Source organism: Gallus gallus, chromosome 18 (genome assembly GCF_016699485.2).
Source record: "Gallus gallus isolate bGalGal1 chromosome 18, bGalGal1.mat.broiler.GRCg7b, whole genome shotgun sequence".
Taxonomy (NCBI): Eukaryota; Metazoa; Chordata; class Aves; order Galliformes; family Phasianidae; genus Gallus; species Gallus gallus.
This window is the reverse complement of record NC_052549.1, coordinates 2,314,211-2,320,421: the sequence shown is the minus strand read 5'-3', so window position 1 is coordinate 2,320,421 and position 6,211 is coordinate 2,314,211.

Below are 6,211 nucleotides of genomic sequence, written 5' to 3'. Positions count from 1 at the left end.
TGAGCAGGGAGCAGCCAGAGGTGGCTTTGGGAAGATTGAATGCCCACCATGGAGCTCTTGAGCCATGTGTGTGCCCACCATCGTGTCCCGGGGCAAGTTGGGTGCCCACCATTCAGGTCTGGATCTGCTTCCTATCACTCTGCAGCAGATTGGATGTCCACCATGGTGCTTTTGCACAGGTTGGGTGCTCACCACTCTGGAGCAGGTTGCATGCCCATTGTGGTTCTGTGGAGCAGGTTGGGTGCCCACCATTGAGCTCTGGTGCAGGTTGCATGCCCATCCTTGTTCTTTCAGACAGGCTGCATGGCTGCGATGCTCTGGAGCAGAATGCGTGCTTACTCCTCAGCTTTGGAGCAGGTTGGGTACCTAACCTTATTATCTGGAGGAGGTTGGTTGCCCATCATTCTGCTCTGGAGCAGAGTTGAGTGCCCATCATTGCTCTCTGGAGAAGATTGGGTGTCTGCCAGCACACTGAGCAGGTCAGGAGCGCTCCTTGTGGAGGAGGTTGGGTGCCCATTATGGTGCTCTGGAGCAAACCAATGCCCATCTTTTCTCCCTGTGCTGATAAATCCATGTAGTGATACCACACTGTCTGATCATGGTCCCCCACCCTCTTGGTGCAGCCCTCCCGATGCATCAAACCCCCTTCACAACACTCCTCCCGTTGTGGCTGTGCCTCCACCAACAAAGCAGCAGCGGCGGGGCTGTGTTTCCCAAGACGTCTGACGTGCCCGCCTGGTTAACACCAATTTTTAAGTCAATGTTTGCTTTGAGGTGGCTCCCGGCTGCACCCCATTGTACGCTGGAGCCGTTCCCAGGCGCTCGCCCAGGGGCCGGGCATTGCGGCCGCACAAAGGAGCAGTCATTTAGCATTAGCGGCCGCACAAAGCGGCTGTGGCCGCCGCCAGATTTGTGTTTCGCCAGCAAAAAGCCCCTCGGCTGAAAGGCTGCGGAGAGAAAAGAGAGACGTGATGTGCTGCAGCAAAGGGGGGCTCTCACGGGGGGGAGGAGGCAGCCGGGGCTGTCCCACGGTCCGGGGATGTCCCGTGGGAGTGGCCATGCGGGGAGGTCATTGTGGCATGGGATGAGTGGTGCGACGTGGGGTGGGATGGGAGGTGTGCTCACGGGGGCTCAGGGGGAACCCATAGGTGGGAGCAGCCCCCAGTGGTGGGGTGCGGGGGGGGGGGGGGGGGGGGGGGGGAGAGGGCCCCTGGGAGTTGTCTGTGGGCTGGAAGGGTTTGATGCAGGCTGGGTGCCCATCCCTGTGCTGTGGGGTAGGTTGGGTGCCCCCTGTTCTCCAGGGCTATCTGGGCACAGCGCATCTTCTGGCAGCTGCCACTCAGTTCCTCCTGGGCATCCCCTCTGAGAGGGGAGAAGTAGCCCCTGGGACAGGTTTCTGGAGGAGCAGGGATTCTCCCCTTTGTCCTTACCCTGGAGGGGTGCCTGGGACCAAGCAGTTCTGCCCTTCCCTGCCTTTTTCAGACAGCCGCACCCAGGCAGGGGGCAGAGGAGCTGAGGGGGCAGATCTGAATGCAGCTTGTCCATAACAGAGACGCATCCCCAGTGGGACATATGGGGATGTCAGCATCCCCCCTGCGTCTCCTTGGTACCACCAACATTGATCCTGTTCTCCTTTTCCTTAAGCAGCCAAAGCAGCCTTGGGGTGGCTGAGTTCTGCAGGTCCTTCAGGGAATGGAGGCTTTGGAAAAAGGGGAAGCCAGGATGCGGTGCCTGCCCTTCTCTGTGCTAGGTGGCACCAGTGAGACCTGCTTGTGGCTGTGGAGCTGAGAATATTTACCCATGGCCTTAAAACCATCAGTTCATTGCACCCAGACTGTGCTTCCCCCCATCCAATTGCTGCCCTAACAGCAACAGTGTTTCATTCTTGCAACTCAGTGGGGTGAACTGTGGTTGTTTGAAGCCATCACCAAATGGATTTGGGCACCAGGCTGGCATGAGGTGGCTCTCATGAGGATGGGGTGGAGCACCAGAGCTGGGGCTGGGGGGTGGCACTGGTGGAGATGCATGGACTGGGAGGGATGGTTTTAGGAAGGGTATGGGTCTGGGAAGGGTATGAGGGGATACACAGGGAAGGATGGGGCTGGGAGAGGTACAGGGAAAGATGGAGTTCAGAGGGATGTGGGGAGGGATGGAGCTGAATAGGGTGGGACTGGAAGGGATGTACGAAGAATGGAGCTGGGGGGCTGCAGGACTGTGGGTGTGTGAAGGACATCATGAAGATGGTATTGGAGGTATATGGAGATGCTGAGGTCTGGGAGGGCTTTAGAAGATGGGGTCCCCAGATGGTAGCACTGGGAGATGCACAGCCCTCAGTGGATTTGGGGCCAGGCAAAGGGCTGAAGCTAACAGGGATTTTCTTGCAGCACAAAGGCAACGAAGCCTCTGTTGCGCTCAGTGACTGAGCCATGTGATCGATCCTCCCTTTATCCCACACCTCCCTGCCTCAACCTGGTTGTATACATCCACACAGTCTTCTTTTCAATAAAAGTTGCTATTTTTACTAATCTGAGTGCTGCCTGCAGCACCTGGGCAATAGCTACCAAATTGTTGTGCTTGGCAGACTTGGCCAGCAATTCCTGAAAAATGCTGCAGCTCTGTTTGCCTTCTGAAGCACAGCCTCTCTAAACACTGGCTTCCTTGATTGCTGCCCTGATGCTCACTGGGTGCACAGGTTACCCCTTGGGCACCCCACTCATCTTCCTGCTGGGTTTCTGAATGCGGATGGTCCAGGAGATGCAGGAAACTGCTCCAGAGCTCAGCCCCAGTGTGCTAAAGCTGGGCTCACCTTTTGGTTGCTGGGAGCCTGTTTTGGCAATGGGATGAGCAATGGGATGGCAGGATGGAAGGATGCCCTTAGGACCGAGCATCCTCCTCTCAGCTGCTCACCTGGGAGTCTGACAGGTGACCTACACAGCAGTTCTACTTGGTGAGGCAGCTCTGCATGCATGCTCTGCTTGCAGTACTGTGTGGTCATAAAAACACTGGAAAAACCATTAAATCAACCCAGATAACGAACAGCATCATGCGTTAGAATTCAGTTTTCCTTTTATTGAGCCTTTTCTTCCTGTGCTGCTCCAAGATGTGCACTGCAGATTGACCTGGAGGCTGTTCTGATTCCTGTTGAGCTGCCCCTCAGCTGGGGCTTGGAGGAAAATCTCAACATGCCACACAACCAGGCAGCCACAACCTCAGGGCGTAACTCCTTTTGGTACAGGACCACAAGCCCTGGCAGCTTTTCCTGCTCATGTTGCAGTGTCCCCAGCACTTTGTCCCCTCACTGAGCCCTCCAAGGACACCCGCTCCTCCCTCTGTTGACAGCCGGCATGCACAGGATGAGGGTACCAACCCTGTCTGCACCCCGAACTCCTCCAATGGTCCCATTTAAGCCCAGACCACAGAAGCAGGGGGAAAATCCACCTTTGCTGGCTGCTATGATTTGACAGGCTCAATGTGTTGCTCCCCATCCCAGCCCCATTCCCAGGAAGGATCTGCTCATCCTTGCACTTTCAGGTCCCCAAACCTCTGTGCCTCGGAGGCAGCTGCCAGACCAGCCTCAACAGAGGCCTTCTCCTCCCCCAGCATCTGCCTGCTCACTCCAAAGCCGCACTGTTTCTCCATTATGCACATGATGCTGCAGATTAGCACCGTGGCAGCACCCCCTCCCCTGAACCGTCTCAGGATGGGATGCATGTCTGTGTGCGCTACCAAGGATGAAACTCATCCTATTTGCTGCTGGATTTGGGGCATAGCTTGTGTCTGTGAAAGCCGAGGGTTGAATCCAGCCATGTGATGGGAGCCAGCCCAGCCCTGACACTGCCCCACAGTGACTGGGGGCTGTTTTTTAGATGGGGACTGAAGGCAGGGTCTGTGCTGCCTTGGCAATGCTCATCGTCTTCAGCAGTGGGTATGATCTTAATATCTTCATCAGTGAAGGGACAGAATGTGCCCTCAACAAGTTTGCTGATGGTGTGAAGCTGGAAGGAGCTGCCTGAATGCTGTCCTGTGTAAAGTGCTCTAGGGAACCTGCTTTACGAGTGGTTGGGCTGGCAGATCTCCAGGGATCCCTTCCGGCCCCTGTGGTTCTATGATTCCATGACTGCTTTGGGTTGCCCCAGGCCTGCTTGTGGTGGAGGGAATCTCTGGGCAAATAAGCCTTGAGGGAACCCTTGGATACCACCCAGTTAAAAACTATAGGGCTGTACAGCTCTGTATGAGTTGGTGGGACAAAAGCCCAATATTTGGTGTCAGAATAAGGTCCTGAGAGACAGCACCAGGCACAGGGGCATTCCTGAGCAGGAGGCAGAGGCAGCCCGGGGTTGTGTGCCCAAGTACTGCAGGTCCCTTAGCAAAGCAGGCAACATCTGCTTAGGACATCCTCACCCTGGTGGGAAAACAGGAACGAGGGAGGGCTTGGGAGATGTCCCAGCTGCTCCTTTGGAGCTCTCACATCGAAATACCAGACCCTCGACATCTAAGGAGGATGGCTCACATCCCTTCTATCCCCTCCCGTGGGGAGTGGGCAGCTCCCCTATGGGGACAGCGCCTTCCAGACCCCGGCAGCTCTGGGAATGAAGGTTCTGCGGTCCTTCGGCGCACCCCGGGCTCTTTGTTTCTTTTGGGCAGCCAAAGCCCATCCGAGAGCACCACCTCCTGGGCAAGGCAAAAAGCACAGAGCCGACAGACGGTACGGAGTCACCCAGAAGGAAAATAACACCGATTTCCCACTCTGAAGTCATACAAAACAAACATGGGAGGAGACGGGCAAACCTGGGGCCACCCAGGCTCCCTCGGGGATTGCATGCCCTCGAGCTTGTGCATCTTTTCCAGACATGGGACTTTACTTAAACAATAAACGAGCATGGAGCATCCCTGGGAAAGTCACTGAGCTCCACTGAACGTTTTCTCAAACTGGGAACACCTCCCCAGGATGAGGTCAAACAGGTTTACTTTTCCCCTCTTACCTTCACCTCCTTCTCACCAATGCCAACTACTCATGGTTTCCAAGCTGGGGAGGGGTGGAAGGGGAATGGGATGAGCAGCAGTGCCTGTAAACCCTCAGATCTGCAGGTGAGGGGCTGAATACGAGCTACAAACCCTCTCATAGTAAAAAGCTGAGTAAAACCTCCAACACTGGCTGCCAAGCATAGATAAGGGCAGCATGATCCTTCCTTCTGCCTTTGGCAATGCATCCTTTGAGGGCTTCTCCAACTGAAGGGTTCTCCTGGCTGATGGCTGAACTCCCTGTGTGCATCTGTCACGAGTGCAGGGAGGGAACCCAGGGCTGTGCCCTCCCCCAGGGCTGTGCCCTCCCGTAGGTCAGCGATGCCCCTCATTGCTGGAGCCACCAACCCTGAGCAGAGCAGATCTCAGCTGTGGGCATGGGAAAGGAGCTCCCATTTCCACCTCCTCTCTTGGAAAAGGGATCTTGGGCCTGGCTCTGCCCCTGAACCTGGTCTCACCTTTCAGGCACTGTCAGACTCTACTCTGCCACCCAGGAGAGATGCAGCCACATGTGGAACTGGGGCAAAAGGCACCAGGAAAAGCCGTGCATATGAAAGGGCGAAACTGATGACACCAGAATTCTTTTGATTTTAGCACGGGCAGAGCCTCAAAGGGAGGCAGACTTGTTTTCTCAGTGCCTATGTATAGAGCAGTGAGCTCATAGTTTCCGACAACGGAGAGCATCCTAACTATGGGAAACAGGAATTTCCACCCCGCCCGGTGCCAGCTGAGAGCTGAAGGTGGGGAGATGCTCGGTGCCCCAGACCTGCCTGTGCTGGCCCAGGTCACTTCTCCAGCACTGAGGACCTGGGGGAGAGATCAGCCCTGGTAGCTTCAAGGAGAGGTCACAAATGGGAATGTGCACCCAAAGGTGACGGTGGGACCTCAGCCCTGGGTCAGTCCAGAGAGTTCTCAACTTCAGTTTATGATCACGCCATAAAAATAGTGATAGTGAGAGGAGTGGATGTGGAGCAGAGGAGCAGCTCTGGATCTCCTTATGTTGGGATTTCATGGCATAAGAGGTATGAAGGGTACCAACCCCACACGAGGTGCTCTTTGCATTTTGTCAGCTGCCCCACAGCATGGGATGGCCTGATAAGTTTGCACCCACCCCTTTTTCATCCAGAAACCAACCCTGTGATGTAAGCGCTGCACCCACGGGTGGTGATACCACTGCCCACGCATGCCA